The sequence below is a fragment of the Ambystoma mexicanum genome, chromosome 3p, assembly GCF_040938575.1.
Source record: "Ambystoma mexicanum isolate Mex_15411 chromosome 3p, UKY_AmexF1_1, whole genome shotgun sequence".
NCBI classification, from domain to species: domain Eukaryota; kingdom Metazoa; phylum Chordata; class Amphibia; order Caudata; family Ambystomatidae; genus Ambystoma; species Ambystoma mexicanum.
Window position 1 is genome coordinate 512,655,381 of NC_090925.1, and position 16,719 is coordinate 512,672,099.

A 16,719-nucleotide genomic window follows, 5' to 3' on the forward strand; every position below is an offset into this window, starting at 1 on the left:
GCCCTCATCAACTTAAGATGATTAGGAGTATTCTTTAATTGGAAATATGGCAGACCATGGAAGTCTCTTCTCCCACTTGTGTCTCACTTGTATCATGTCCTGTCAACCTGTCCATGGTTGGTAAACTAGAGGCCAACCAATAAGAAATCCTCCTGTCACACCGCACATGATGGATAGCAACAACCAATCAATTAGTCCTATGGTGATGTATTAGAAATAATATCTGTAGTTAGGACGGGCCCAGGTTGAGCCATCAGATAGATATCCACCAATTGAGTGACTAACCCTTAAACATTCTATATGTACCTCGCCTACTAACCAACCCCAACTTCCCGTAGGATTTGTAAATTGATAATATAATGTGATGACATTGATGATGCAATTTCGTAACAAAACAAGTTTGTAATCGTTAGAAAGACGAGAGTTACGAGATGAAATGCTTGTATGCTGTCACAGCTTGCATTTGTTGTGGAATAAAGCTGTTTTTTTACATGTACCTCTGTCCTCCATCACTGAATATTTTTCCTGACTGAATGCGTGATCCTCAGCACCCCCTTAACAAGTGTTACTTTTCATAGATAGTAGAAGGTAGGATGATAGCTCAGGGCTACTCTTCCTGACTTGTAAGCAGGGCAACGTTGGGCAATGTGAGTTCGGGGCTGGCTCCAGCAGGCAGCTTGTTCAGCTGTACATATGTTATTTTAGCATGAATTTTACTACAAAAAAAGAGGATTCTGTGAAATAGGTACATGCCCTATCCACCTTCCGAAAGAGGTCATAGGGATGTTTTTCCAGTTCTTTATTTGCTGCTCGCAAATACTACAAGGAAGTTGAGGGAATATATGGTCTACGGAGCATTGGGGTACACAGGCCCGGCTCAGATCCTGCACTGTGCTTGGGTGCATTTTGACATATACATACATGGGCATATGTGTCAGCTGCGGGGAGATTTAACATCCATGCTCTGTGTGAATAACATTTAAATCACATATCCCAGGCCAAATAATGTTTCTTACACTGGGCCGCATCACGAGTTGGACGGTAACCTTAAATGCGGTGGTAACGGGGTTACTGTCGCATTTAAGAGTCCGCCAATCATGAGTATGGCATGTTTACCCCCAGCTCCGAGCCGGGGATATACATACACCGGAAAAATTACGATTTTCGGTGCAATTACCGTGCAGTAATACCGCTGGCGGCAATTGCACTGAAAATTCCCCATTGTGGACCCAATGGGGAATGGAGAATAATGTTTACCGCCCAATCCGTGATTAGCAGTAATACCACCGGACGGGTGGGTGTAATGCAAATAAAGTTGGGCAGTATCCCAGTCGGGATACCGCCCAACTCGTAATGAGGCCCACTATATGTATTCCCCTCATGCCTGCTCGGCAGATTGACCCATGCTAATGGGATTGGTGTTGTTGTATCTACTGCCTGCTCAGAAGGTTGACCCACGCTAATAATGAGACTAATGTCTGGTATTGGTGTTGTTGCACCTATTGCCTGCTCGGCAGAATGACCCACGTTAACAATAGGACCAGGTGACTGGCACTGATGTTGCACCTACTGCCTGCTTGGAAGATTGACCCATGCTAATGGGACCAGGTGTTTGGTATTCGTGTTGTTGCACCAACTGCATGTTCAGCAGATTACAGCTAGGTATATTTGCTCACTGCTGTGGGTTTTGAATTCTAGGTGCATTTTCCCACTACTGTGAGTTTTAAATCTAGGTGCGTTTTCCCACTAATGTGAGTTTTAAACTCTAGGTGCATTTTTCCACTGCTGTGTGTTTTGGATTCTAGGTGCATTTTCTCACTGCTGTGAGTTTTAAATTTAGTTGTATTTTCCCACTACTGTGTGTTTTGAATTCTAGTTGCATTGTCCCACTGCTGTGAGTTTAAGTTTTAAATCTAGGTGCATTTTCCCACTGCTGTGAGTTTTAAATCAAGGTGCATTTTTCCACTACTATGTGTTTTAAACTCTAGGTGCATTTTCCCACTGTTGTTGAGTTTTAAATCTAGGTGCATTTTCTGCCTGCTGTCGAGTTTTATATCTAGGGGTACTTTTGCCACTGCTGTTGAGTTTTAAATCTAGGTGCATTTTCCCACTGTTGTGAGCTTTATATCTAGATGCATTTTCCCACTGCTGCGTGTTTTGAATTATAGGCGCATTTTCCCCACTGATGTGAGTTTTAAACTGTAAGTACATTTTCCCTCTGTTGTGTCTCTTAAATCTAGGTGCATTTTCCCACTACCGTCAGTTTGAAATCTGGGTGCATCTTTCCCAACTCTAGCCACCATGCCTGACACTGCCCAGATCAGGGTGGCTCACTGGCACTCCAGACACCCAAATAATGACCTGCCAGGCCAACCTCTCCCCTCTTCCTCAACCAGCACTCACACTTCCTGCACTCATCCGATATCATAACCTCATCTGTTACAACTACTCAGACGACACCCAGATCATCCTCAAAATCCCCAAATCGCACGCCGCCTGCTGCCTCCCGCCAGGACCTCTCCTCCTGCCTTTCTGATATTTTTTACTTGATGATTACCAACCACCTCCTCCTCAACAGAAATCCTAGTATGTGGCAAAGCTGCTCTCCTTCCCCAACCAATCCCCTGGCCACACCCCCAATAACTTCCACTTCTGTGAAAAACCTGGGATGCACACTGCACTTGAATCTATCCCTCTCTCAACACATCAACTCCGTGTCCAGAACCTGCTTCTTCAATCTCTGCATTCTCAGGCGAATCTTCCCGTACTTCACCTACCCACACTGAATCGTTGCTATCCTTGCCATCATCCTTTTCCACATAGGCTATGCAAACATCCTTTGTCTAGGCGCCCGGGCAGTCCAGCTCAGGAAACTCCAAAGAATCCAAAACACTGATGCCGATCTCCTTATTGGCCTCTCACCTAGAGAACATATTAGCCCTGCACTCAGAGTCCTACACTGGCTCCCTATCAGTCGACGTACTACCTTTAAAGCCATGTGCATCACTCAATGTACCCTCCACAACACCGGACCCGAATTCCTCCAGGATAAACTCATACGCTATCAACCCACCAGGAACCTCAGATATGGCTCTGCTCTTCTCGTTATCCCACATTGCAACTCTACCACATTGGGAGGATCCTCTTTCTCCATCCAAGCCCCTGCGATCTGAAACTCGCTTCCTCTCCACATCTGCCACATTGATAACCACCTCTCATTCAGAAAGGCCCTCAAAACTTGGCTTTTCCCTAATACAACCTGAAATCCTCTTCCATTGCTCATTTCCATCACCATTCGCTCGTTCACAAGCACCAGCCTCAGACTCATCGAAACACCAACAAGTCATCTTTGCAGCAGGTGTCAGACGTTGTCGCAGCGGCCCCCCTTTCACACACCATCACTGAAAATCTCTCATAAACAAATCGTCAGGCGGATGCCGGTTGTTGTCGCAGCAAACCACCCTGCTAAACTCAACCCCCTGTCCACTCTTTGCACAAGATCATATATCAGCCCCCAGACCTCCTTCCCTTTGACTGGTGTGTTCTGGTTACCGGTATATAGCACCTGAGTGTCTGATGGTAGCTTGTACGTTACCACTGAAGGGTTACAGGACAGCTGGTCAGAAGATAAAATGTGCACTGGGTCCCGTCCTTGCACCCGCTTTGGGTGCTCACCTGGTGGACCTTTACTGGTAGCCCTTCTCATATCAAATATCCAAGGGGATTGCCAAAAAGCATTCTGGATGTTTGATTAGATGATTGCTGGGGGTAGGAAATGTGGTGCACCTAGTTGGATTTTTGGGGGTAGGAAGGGTGGTGCACATAGATGGATTTTGGGGGTAGGAATCATGATGCAGTTAGAAGGATTGTTGGGGGTAGGAAATACACTTCTCTTCTGAACACCAGCAAAGACTGTTCACATCCCTTGACTCCAACTCCCCTGCTGTCCTCATCCTCCTTAGTTTCTCTTCTGCATTTGACACAGTAAACCACTCCATCCTCATAAAAAGACTCCACTACACCCTTGGTATCTCAGAGTCTATTCTATTCTATTTAACTCTTATAAAGCGCTAGCACGCCCGCAGGCCTCAGAGCGCTGTGATAAAACATAGAACAGATAGAACAACAATCATGAAATTACAGATAAATCAAGATGCCAATGGATCAGTATTTCTAGTAAGACGTTCGGCGCAGTACAATCTAAACTCCTCTGCAGTCAAATAGACTGGTTTTCAGGGTTTTTCTAAATTAAAGATATAAAGGCAATTGCCTAAAGGTACTTGGAAGGTCATTCCAAACCTTGGGCCCCATGCATTAAAACTACGGTCCCCATACGTTTTAGTCTAAAACGTAGTTGTTGTAGTAGATCTTTATTGTTAGAACAAAGGGTACGTCTAAAAAGTATTTTCATGAGGTGGTCCTGTAAATAATGAAGAGCGGTATGGCTAAGGCACTTATAAACTAGACAAGAAACCTTAAAGCAAATCTGTTGTGCCACAGGGAGCCAATGCAAATTCCTCCGTGCACTGATCACGTGCTCTCTGCACCCTAACCCGCAGTAGTCCATTGCAGTAATCCAACGTCGAATTGATAGTTGCCGTGGCTATTAAAGCGTGATTTTCTTCAGCAATATAGGGTCTAATCTGCCATAGAAGATGGATTGTGTAATTGCAGCCAGAACTTATATATGTGTTATGTCTATCAAAATTAAGGTTGCAATCAAAGATTACTCCTAATGTCTTGACTTGGCTGGAGACTTTGACAGCCCTGAGCTTAGTGGGCACTTACCTGAACTGGCTTACCTCCTTACTAACCGATCACTCCAAAGTCATACTGGGCTCCTTCTCGTCCCCTACTTCCTCCTCCACCTGTGGCATCCCCCAAGGCTCCATTATTTCACCTTGGCTCTTTAACATCTACCTTACTCTGCTTGCACGCCTGATCTCCTCCTTCTCCCCTAACTTCCAGTGCTATGATGATGACACACAACTCTTCTTCAAACTTTCTACAGACGCCCTTGCACCCTCCTTCATCCCTGACTGCCTCTCAGCCATCCAGGCCTGGTGCACTTCTAATGATCTTTGCCTCAAGGCCAGCAAAATAGAGATACTCCCTATTGGGACCCCATCACCCTACTTCTTCCCTTCTCTCGGGCCTTCCTCCATGGGTCCTCCCGCTGCTCCCTCCTCAGAAGCCAGGAATCTCTGAGTCATTTTCGACTCCTCTCTCTCCTTCCTCCCTCTTACTCAGGTCATTTTCAAGAAGACCCACTTTCAGCTCTTCCTTCTGAAAGGAATACTACCTTTGCTCACCTTCCCCGAGAGACTCAATGTTACCCGCCCCGGGTTATCTCTAGGCTTGACTATTGAAACAGCCTCCTCCTTAATCTACCTTCATCCACTCTGCGACCCTTCCAGCTAATCCAGAATAGGGCAGCAAGACTTATCCTTGGCCTGAAGCCCAGAGATCGCATCTCTCCTGCCCTACAAAGTCTTCACTGGCTCCCGATTGCAGCACTAATTTAATTAAAATCTCTCTGCATCATCCACAAGGCTGGCTGGGGTCGAGGGCCACTCTATCTGCATCCATTTCTGACCAAATACTCCCTCTAGACACCTGCATTCCTCTGGCACCAACTCCTTGTGTGTGAAGTGGTTTGCTAACCAGAGAGCAAGTGGTCGATTGCTTTCTTCGGCGGGGTCCCTTCTTTGACATAGCCTCCCTGTCCCTCTTTGTCTTGAGCGGGACCTCCTTAAGTTTTAGAAAAGCCTCAAGACCTTCCTCTTCACCTCTCTATTTCTCTCCTGCTAATCGCACAGTAGCTTGACTGAAGTGCAGGGCCCTTATGCATCTTCGGGCTCCGACCTCCCACTTCTTATCATCTCAGCTGCTGTCCATCCTCTGCACTTGCTTTGGCTCACCCTCCCCATTGAAGGTTGCACTTACCTTTTCTTCATAGCACTTCACCTGCTGCTCGCCATGCGCACCACATCACCTATCCCATACCCCTCTCCCCTATGCACTTGCACGTTCTGAACACTCACAAGGCATAGTAGGTTTGTCCTTCCCTCCCCACTTCTCTTCTTTTTGTTGTATTTGATTAACTGTAATTACATTTTCTATCATCCCCTGTACCCTCCTTGTTGCCCTGTGTGCGCTTTGAAACAGTATTTGGTTCCTGTATAAGCTCCTAACAAGTGAACAATAAATAATTAAATAAATAAATATGAGGGGCAGTATATGGGTCACTGTTTACTATCTTTGACGGACTCTGCAGTGCTAGGTACTGCCGGAAGAGGAGTCAGAGTTCTATTTTCCCATGTTTTCCATGCATGTGTGGTACGCGTGTAATATGACTAAAGTCTTAACAATGCTTATAGTGGTCTCGAAGGAATCTGAGGTTGGTTTGTATATATATAAAATGGGGACCAAATATGGCCAAACCTAATTTAAGTAATTAAAACTAAACATTCTATTCTAATAACATTATGGCAATAATGTGTAGGAAGTCCCCTTATATGATCGGTTCTCATAGATGGCCATTAGGAATTCATAACAATAGAAATAGCAATAAGAGGAGGTGTTTTAAATAAAATCAGATGCTCCTGCGAATTTAAATAAAAATAACTGAAGTATATGACTTAGATTTGATTTAAATTGCAATTATAGCCATGCTCAGCTTTCGTTTTCAAAGAGAAGATATTTTTCTTTTCTCTGAAATCATTAAACGATTGAAATGATTTTAATATAAGATGCATGAGGGAGCTGAGAACACACATTGTAAAGAAACATTTCCAACATGGCACCCATATTAACCAGGCTCAATGCAACATATCTCTTCAAATGAAAGTGAAGAGGGACTACAACATCAGAAAAATGTTAAAAGGAGATATCTGTTTTCTATGTTTACAATCCGACGAAGCCCGGAAGGGTGAAACGCGTAATTGTTTGTTCTCTCCTGAAACTGCTTGTCCACCGTGTTTCTAAAGCAAAATAAAGGACGTATGATGGAGATCCTCTTTTGCATCTGGTGCATTTCTATTTGTGGGAGAAGAGTGCCGCCTAAAAAGCTTTGATTAGCTTTTTCTCTTTTTTTGTTTTTCTTTTCTCGATATATATATATATATATAGGTGATCTGCGCTTGCTTTTCTTGCAGTGTGTTGGCGACAGTTATCCCTCTGTCCTTCAGGTCTTCAGGAGTGTAATAAGCTCATGGGCTATTGGGTCCCGTCATGTGAGGATTACAGAATAGTGTTTTTCTTTTAGCTTTGAATAAAACTGGCATTGTAGTTTGATGTGACAGTCAGAAGCTTATATATTGTTGGTGTTTTTTCCGCAAGCGGTGTGATCACTGACAAGCTGGATACAAATGGCTTCCCTAGACTTGCAAGAGGACCTTAATCCCTTCCCCCTGTCCACCCCCGCCCCCACCCTCCACCCCAAGTCATGGCCTTTTAACTTACCTGAGAAATCAGGTAATCGTTAACGTTTACATCATGAGTTGTCTATTCAAGACTGCACATGTGGTTAACCTTGCCAGGTAACATGGCGTTGGGGGGCATACAATATTGTCTATAACAGCTATGTCTACTTACATACATTGGGGACATTCATGCTAAAATGAATGGTACACTTACCCATGGTGGGATATGCAGGTGTTGTGGTGTTTAACATCAGTATATTTTAATTTTTAATTGGGTCAAATGCCTTCTTCCCGGTGGACGGTGTTTTGGTTACTTTACTCCCTCTATTCTTCAATGATTTTTCATCTGCATTGCCAGTGGGAGTCTGTTATCCCTTCCTAGTTTCAGTAGACACAAGCATATATATATATCAGTCTATTAAAGCTCGTCACCTCCTTCTGTGTGCTGAAATGACTCTGGGGATACGTTGTCACTTTTCTGTAGTTCTAATTCTGTCAATATTTCCTTTCCCATTTATTTTCCCATTTATTTGCATCCCAGCTGGTTAATGAGGTGTAATGTTTCCAGGCAAACATACCAATGAGTCATTCCTTCTGTGATTTGGTAACGTGCATGAATACGCATTAGGACACACCTAGTAGGTTGTATAGAATTGACAAATGTATGGTTTGCACCTTGTATGGGAGTTACATTGGCGGAACGTTATGGAACACCCCTGGCTTTCCAGAGTTCCTCCTGCTTCCCAAGTGATGCAGAAGACCCGGGAGCTGCATTCAGCTCCTGTTAGTCAAATCCATATTCCATATTCCAAGTCCTGCACGATAGCATTAAAATTGCATAGTATGAAGCCTCTGGTCTTGACCTAGAATGGCTATTCCCCCTCACTATTGTTAGTGTGGGTTTAGATTCTATTAGGCAAGTATTATCCCACCCTCTCCAACCACCCCCCGGGTTGATAGCTATTCTTTTCACCACTCAAGTATGCTGGGATTGAGGAAAGTAGTTGCAAAGAGGATGCCGTCCTTCACCATGTAACAGTATCTTCCATTTTCTAGGTTTGCAATTTTATTTTCACAATTACCTGGTTTCAGCATCATTAGTGTCGGGGGGCACAGGGTTGATGTCTCAACATTTATGCCTAGAAACTGGTTTGTACTTGTGTTTCTCTGCATTTACTTACCCATCTGTTTGCTCCAAATCCCTCACAGTGTAGTGGGTACAATGGACAGGGTTTTCTTTCTCTGGATACTGTTAACCTCATGTCATCAGTGGCCCTCAACCTCAGATTTTCTTATGTCAATGCAGTAGTTATTACCTTTGTTAAGGGAGGACGAACGTGAGTAATCCTGGGCCACGAAGTATGGTGAACATCTGATTATGTTCCTTAGAATGTATGTAGATGATGTCCAGGAGTTTGGGCTGGTCTTCCTGGTGGCCTGGCTCAGCTTAACTAATTTTTTTCATTTTAGGCTTCAGGCAAATTAGTCTTTTATTTTTATTTTTCGGAGGGTTAACATTTGGATAATATGTATCCTTTTTGACTGTTATGAGGAATAATACTCATATGGTATTTTTGTTGCAATGGCATGTTCCATCCTGAATTCTCGTTTTCCTAACACAGATGATCCTCTTATTTTTTATTTTATTTTATGCATTTAGTTTATATTCAGTCAAGAACAAACTTTTGCACATTAAAAACACAAAAATTAAAAATAGCATTACCTGCTACATAAAGAACCAATTCATCAACACAGGAGACTAAAAACCCCTCTGTATGTAAAATGTCAGCATTTCTATATTCTTTCCTAAATTAGCCATATGGTGACTTCTTTTATGACATTTATCAGTTAATTATCTAATCGGTCGTCATTTGCCATTTATAGTAGGCAGCAGCGTTGTATACTACTGATTCCGCCCCAATCAGGTTCGACCAAAATTGGTCCCTGCTTATGCTCTCTATGGATGTGCCACGACCGCCATATCCTTTGATATACAAGAGTTTCAGTACTATACATGCTGCCAATAGCTGTCGAACTGTTTCCACTTCTATAGAACAGTGCCTGCACATTAGATGTTTGACCTCTTGGGCAGCTCTATTCCACTTGTTCGTGTATTCTTTGGATCCCAATATATTGAGTCTTAGTTGCAGCATAAATCTCCTGAGCGATGGATTGGACCATTTTATTAGGTAGCTTGTGGGTTTACCCATCTTGAAACCTTGATGAGAGTACTCTCTGTATCTGCTGAGTTTCCACAGATTATCTATGTCCCTTACCATATCCCTCTCTCAAGATTTCTTTTGATCACTGACTCATAGTCCGGTCGTTCACATATTATGTCTAAATTTAGACCCAATTTGCACAAATAATCTTACGTAAAACAGCTCAGCTCCTTCATAAAGTGGTTGGAACATTGACAATTTGTAGTTTTACCCAAAAGCTGTAATGGGGGATTTGTTCCTGCTACTGTTTTTTCTATTTTTAGAAATCCTCTAATTTGGAAACCTGTTAATATGGGTTTCAGTTTCCACCATCCTACTTGGGAAGTACAGAAGGGGCTATTAAAGTCTAGCCCCCTCGCCCCTTTGTCCTTCAGCATAGTTGGTATGGATCTGTGTAGTTCAGAATGTATGTAAAGGATCGCCGGAGGTTGCAGTAGCCTTCCATTTTAAGTTATTTTTATTTTATTTTACGTCCTGCCTTGGGTTTGGTTGGCCATAGAGTATGTATTTGGTGCACAGTTGCAGCTTGAAAATTACAATGGGATATTAGTGGCTTTCTAATGGCTGCAAGCAAGTTCCACAAATAACCAGAGGCAGGTCATTGTGGGAGAAACATCTCTGGTTCCAGAAGCACCTCAAGACCTTCCTCTTTGCTTCTGCCTTCGCCCCCCTCTCTCCTACTGGTCTGGTCTCCCTTGGCACTGTGCACCTGGCCACCCTCTGTCCTCTGGGCCCAGGTACCTGCTCACCCTGCCACCCTCCTGCACTGCCTCTGGGCCACCCCTTGCAGTGAGGTCTGTATGTGTACCCATACAGCCCCCCTTCTTCCTTCCTGCACTTATCAGACCTACCCTGTCTGCTGCCTTAAACTCAGCACTTGCTGGCTGCACTACCACTTTTGTTGATTGTATTTTTATGTATTGGCTACTCAAATCCAGCCATACCAGAGTAAAAGCCACCGGACTTGGGAGGGCTTTTCCCACCAAGGCAATTGCTCTCTGGAATGAGCTTCTGGCTAATCTTAGGCTGGAAAGTAACTATCTTTCGTTTAGGAAGCAGCTGAAAACATTACTCTTTCGGTAATCTGTTACAAACTCAGCTTTGGACTCAATTTGAGTCCTTCTCTTCTCTGTTTTACGTAGTCCCGTGATCTCTTCAGCCTTCGTGTTTCTGTCGCGCCCTGATGCTTGCGAGCTGCGGTGCGTTATAAATATATAAATAATTTTTTTTTAAAAAAGATGTATTATTTATTCTGTTCTCCTTCTGCTCTGCACTTTCCACTTCTCCCCCCTTCCTTGCACTTTGCCCTCCCCCTCTCCCATGCACTTGAACGTTCTCAATGTCACTGGGCCTAGTAAGGTCGTTGTTTTGTTCTCCCTTGTTCGCCTCCAATGCCTTGTCACGCTCTGAAACACTTGTGTGTGAGCGCGATAGAAATAAAATATCAATTCAATTCGAAACAAATTCCCGTTAAGGGATGCATGCGATTATCAGACCCCCATCTTATTTGTTTTCCACCAGGGGCGCACTTTTCATTCTTGGGGATATGGTCTGTCATATCTGGCTCTGTCGTTCTATAAAGTCCGCACTGGGAACACGAATGCCTTGAGGGAGCTCAACCTCCTCATGTGTTCTTGTTTAAACAGGGAAGGGGTTATTGTTCCGTACAGGTTGATGTAGCCTTCCCTTCCCAGTGGGCATGAGGATACTACTGTTCACTGCCTCTGGGTACCCAAGGCTGCTACAATATATGTCTAGTTGCAAAAGGTAGCTCCTGTCATTTCGAAATCATGAGAATAAAGTGCATGGTGCCCTCTGTGCCAGTCTTCCCATGGATGTTTCTTGTATCTCCCTTCAGGTGCCAATGAGGAAACAGGCGTCATGGATTGTAAAAGCTTCTGTTGGCCTATATCCTGTGAGGAAGAGATGACAGCTCTTGGCGAGCCTTCTTCGTCGTCACACACAACAGACAGTGGCGCTGGGCTAAATCTTTCCTTGGATCGTTTATGTGGAGATTGCTTCAAGTACATGTGTCTGCTCCGCACATTAAAGAAGATGGAAGAGGGACTAATGACGCAGCTTTTTAAGGAGTGGGTCAGGCTGTGAGTGGTTTGTACAGAGGTCATGGACCCAGCTAGTCCTGAAGTTTCATTTCATGTTTTACTTATTTTAAGAACAGTTTTTTCTTGAAGAGTAATTTTTCTTTTCAGCTGGACTAGTGTATAAAGAAGGTAAGGCATAATACTCGCCTGCGTACCTTTAACAGAATCTAAACCCTCGCGATAGTGAGGGGGGTTGGCGATTGTATTTGCTTATTTGTTGGTGATTTGGGAGAACGCCATGTGCGGTGTAATTCTGCTTCACGGCGCCACAGTGAATGAATGGCTGAATTACAATAACGTGGAAGGATTGAATGTAACGCCGGAAAAGGCGCGGGAATTGCTGACAGCTGCATGACTGGAAAACCTCAAATAGCCCAGAGATTATGGCAAACTGGAACGGCATCCGCAACCTGTCAGGCAAAAAAAGGATGCGCTCATTTTGGACGTGCATCAGGCTACACAGACCTCTCTCAGCAGGTGCATTTATACGACTGGGCTTCCCCCCTTCCCCAACAAAGGGCATATTGTTTCCAAATGATATTTGCCTTTTTTGGCCAGTCAGGCGTCTCGAACGCGTGCAAATGAGCTTTAGGATAACCGTATATAAGTACACAAATTCAGGCTGAATTAATGTGATGTGTTTTGAATGACATAAATAGAAATGGCAGCTTTTAGAATACTAGAGATGAAACTGCCAAAAAGAAACTTAATTGCAAACAAATGCTCCTCGACTAAGCAGCCAAGCGCCTACAGTGCGTGGGATTCGCAGGCACTTAAAGTGTGTGTTACACAAACGGCAAGGTGTGTGGAGAGACACTTTTATTACCTGTGCGCAGTCACTTCTCCCCGCCTGACTGCCCTTCACACGCTGGTCTGGCGGCTCTTTTATCGCTAGGGGGTGGGGGCGGAGGGGCGCTGTGTGGTTGCCTTCCATTCAGGCCCTTGGCACATAGCTGCCCGGCTTCCCATGAGGTGAGATTTATCACGGCGCGGGCGGCCTGACACGCCGCGGCTCCTCCGTCTTCGCCATATCCTGCTGAGTAACGCGGGATTCACATCCTTACATGGCCAAGAATTTGTTTAGGGCTGCCCCGCCCCTCTCCTCCTCTCGGTAAATAACATTCGCACTCGGTGCTGCTGCAAGTGAACGGGGAGGTTTTTTTCTTTCTTTCTTTTTCTCACTGCCCAACTCGCGGAGACACACTTGCCTTACGAAAACCAGCAGAAAAGAAGCGCGCCAGAAATGGCCAGACATCCTCGGATACTGGCGTAGCGCCACGAGGTTTCTCATAGTGCTTGAATGTACGTAAAGGAGCTAGTGTAGCCTGTCGCCTATGTTTGTCCAAACACTGGATTTGTACTTTAATGTTCCTGTTTTCATGTATGTGGTTTGCTATTTTTTGAACCGAGGGTCTTGCTAGTCTTTTCGGGTCCATATAAACTATTTCGCCATTGCTTGTATTGGATCGCATTGGTGCGCTGAAAACAGCTAAAGCGGAGATTAGGCGCTTTATAAATGCATGCGAACGCGGCATAACGCTGTGGCAACCTGTGCTTGGCTCTCCCTCTGACAAATGCCACTTCGAATTCAACACTGATTTATACTTATAAATTCATACAGGCAGGTGTCAGCCCTCAGCCAAACTATCATCCAACCCACGGATATGATATGATATTTGTATCACGCTCATACACATGTGCCAGGGAGGGGAACAAGGGAGGACAAAACAACGTGTGCCAGGGAGGGGAACAAGGGAGGACAAAACAACGTGTGCCAGGGAGGGGAACAAGGGAGGACAACACAACGATCTTACTAGGCCCAGCGACATTGAGAACGTGCAAGCGCAGAGGAGAGAAAGTGCGAGGGGCAGTGGAAAGTGCTGAACACGTGATAGAATAACACCAGGTAGTGCGGCTAGCAGGTGGTAAGTGCGAGAATAAGGAGTAGACAACAGGTGTCTGATGAATGCTGGAAGGGGACTGTAGGGTTGCAGATACAGAACCAAGCTCAGGGGTTGCCAGGAGGCTGTGCGGGTGTGTGGCTGGGAGGGCAGGGGTCTGGGCCCGAAATCAGAGGGTAACCAGTGCCCGGTGCCGAAGCAGACAAATCAGCAGGGGAGAGGAAGAGCAAAGGCAGAAGCAAAGAGGAAGGTCTTCAGGTGCTTCCGGAACCGAAGATGGTTCTCCCGAGCCCCACCCTCGACATTCCTAGAGGCCAGAGATGGGGAAGTCAAGCAGATGATGGGAGTTCCTGCTGCACCCATGTACCCCAACACACCCAACAGGATAGGAGATCAGGAGGTCTTATGCATCAATGACCCGCCCTGCCAGGGGTCCTGCACCCCTGCCAGATCTGCACCAGGATATGCCACCCATGACTACCGCAACACCAATAACAAATGCAAGCCTCAAAGCCCAACTTTGATTCTTACCTTTGCCCGCAGGCCCCATAGATCGTTATCGCACTTGCCTCCTGAAAATACATGAATTACGCAGTCAAGTTATGAGCACGAGGATTCAGCAGGAGCAAGGCGTGTGCTGTTTCGCGCACGCGCAGTGTTTCTAGAACTGCACTGGTGACGAGGCGGTCAGGCCCTGCGCAGCTTCCCCTGTCAGAAGCCCACTCGCTCACAAACCAGCCTCGTTGCTGCTGACACTGAGCTACAATGACCAAGGCGTGAGTGCAAATGCACACCTTGCCTCTCTGCCCATTGGCACAGAACTGTCTCATCTTTATGCTCACCAACATGTGCCCTGGTATTGCACCCCTGCCTGCACATACTGCAGAAATCTGCTTGCCCCAAGCATAACTCCGGCACACAATGGCCCTCATTACAAGTGAGCCGATCCGGAAATAAGGCTGGCCAATAGGGCAATGCCCGAACTAAAAATGTAAAATGCTAGCGTGGGCCGGTTTTCCTGGTCAAAATGGGCCACTTTTTTGGCCAATGTGGTCCAGTTTGATGAGTTAGTTCACTATGCAGCTAGTAGTTTTGACCATTGTTGCTGAATAGATATCCTTTAACTATCACAATTTGCTTACATTTTAACAAAAAAACAGCACCTTGGATACTATTCAAGCAGTCTGTAACTACCGAAATGAATTGCCATTTGGAACTGTGGGCCACTTTATCATTTGTGCCCGAGACAGTTTTATGCTCCAGTCCGACCCTGGGTACCGGTGCACCTTTTCCGGACCAGCTCACCCCGAGTCTGCAGGTAGGGGCTGTGAACTACCGGTAGGCCTGACCTGCCAGTAGTTCAGGCCCCTACCGGTAGATGATGGCACAGTTACTAAGGGTGCTGGTGCTTTGGTGCCCCCATTCCCATAGAGTCCTATGGGAATCCACAGGAATGGAAACATACTGTTCCGCCGCCGCCCGTAGTATCCCAGTATTACTGGGATATCAGGTGGCAGACAGGGTAAACCGAATGAGGGCCAATTTGTATACCACATAGTACTACCTCATTGATTTAGGTACATGCAGGACCCACAATGCTTAATATCACTGTCCCACCGCGAGGTCACAAGTGCAACAAGGTCTGCAAGAGTAGCCCGGGGAAAAAAACCAAGCCTAGCACGCAGGCACAAAGGCACACCATGCAGCCATTGTAAGCAATGATTATAGGCCGACCATGCAACCATTGAAATTAGCACGGAACATGGCACTGTGCAGTCACCCCAATAAATAGCTCAGCCTGCTTCCATAAAAAGCACGAAGGTCCACCGCAACCCCTGCTTAAACATAAAATACAAATGGTGACAGCACTGCCACTGTGACACATAGGCCCAGTGGGGTCAAAAGTGTGTTCTGCTGTTGCACCTCATCCCCCATGAAGCAGCTGAGAGCTCAATGGGACGGCTTTTCCTCAATTTGTATCATAGCAACAGTGGGCTCGGATGCAAATTGCTGAATCGGCCCTTCCATTCACTCCGCCGTACAAACTGTACAGCTTCTGCCCCCATGTGTAACTTTCATGCGGGCAGATTTGCAATGAATTCCTATGGACACCCCTGCCTTTTGCACCTGCTACAACCAGGCACATTCTATAGGAATCCATGTCAATGTTTTGAGCCAAGCACGTACATGGCAAGAGACATGGACGAATGTTTGCATTACGAGGCGACCTAGGAACACCTGGGTTTCTGTGCATCATTTGCACCTTGGAGTGCAAACAATCAGAATTGCATGCACCAAAGTGCACAAGTTTGCAATCCGTCCTCACAGATGTCATTTGAGGCTCGTCAGGGGACCAAGCTGGCACACTTAGCTTGCCTTTTGGTGACTATGGCATTTACCTTGCGACCCCTGCGTCAGAGGTCACTGGGGAAGTATCAACCGAGCTTGTGCAGCAGCCCATGCTTCATGTTCTTCAGTTCTTTCCACCCTAAAATTTCTCCAAAGCTATTCAAAAAAACCTCAGATGTATTAATGCTGTAACTCCATGCCAGGAGGCGAGCACTGTTTTCATGTCTCTCATCATACACCATAATGTTCACTGGTTTAACATTTACAGGGTAATTCATAGAATTCGGCGCACAAGTGGCGCACGCGGCTGGCACACAGTGTGCACCTGCGGCAGCCGCGTGCGCCAAAACCCATTTCAGCGCACAGCGTATTCATGGATTTCAACATCCATAACCAGCCGTGGCGCAGAGTGGCGCAGCGACCCTGCAGCAGCTCCAGTTACGCCCCCAACCCCGCCCTGTGTGCCAAGACCAGCGCACAAATCCAGTACATGGCGCAAAGGCCAGTGGACCAGCATACAGCCCCCCAACCACGAAAATGCGTGTAAAACTTCCCGCGCACCCCCAGGATACACGTACCTCTCCTGCGGCAGCGAAAACGCATGTAAAACTCCCCGCGCAACCCTCTGAATACACGTACCCCGCTCGCGCCAGATAAATAGCATAGAAAAAGCACCCCCCTGTGGCGTGGGCTGCCTTTGGGGCATGCCCAGGGTGGATGG

The 16,719-nt window shown here is 45.9% G+C and overlaps 1 long non-coding RNA gene across 1 annotated transcript in view; it reads right to left on the reverse strand.

Annotated features, from left to right (window-relative positions):
• LOC138580551 (uncharacterized) overlaps window positions 1-12,770 on the reverse strand; it is an 86,985-nt gene extending 74,215 nt beyond the window's left edge. Inside the window, exon 1 of the long non-coding RNA XR_011304290.1 lies at window positions 12,575-12,770. This is a non-coding gene — a long non-coding RNA (uncharacterized lncRNA). The remainder of the gene's footprint in view (window positions 1-12,574) is intronic.
• Between the last annotated feature and the right edge of the window lie 3,949 nt (window positions 12,771-16,719).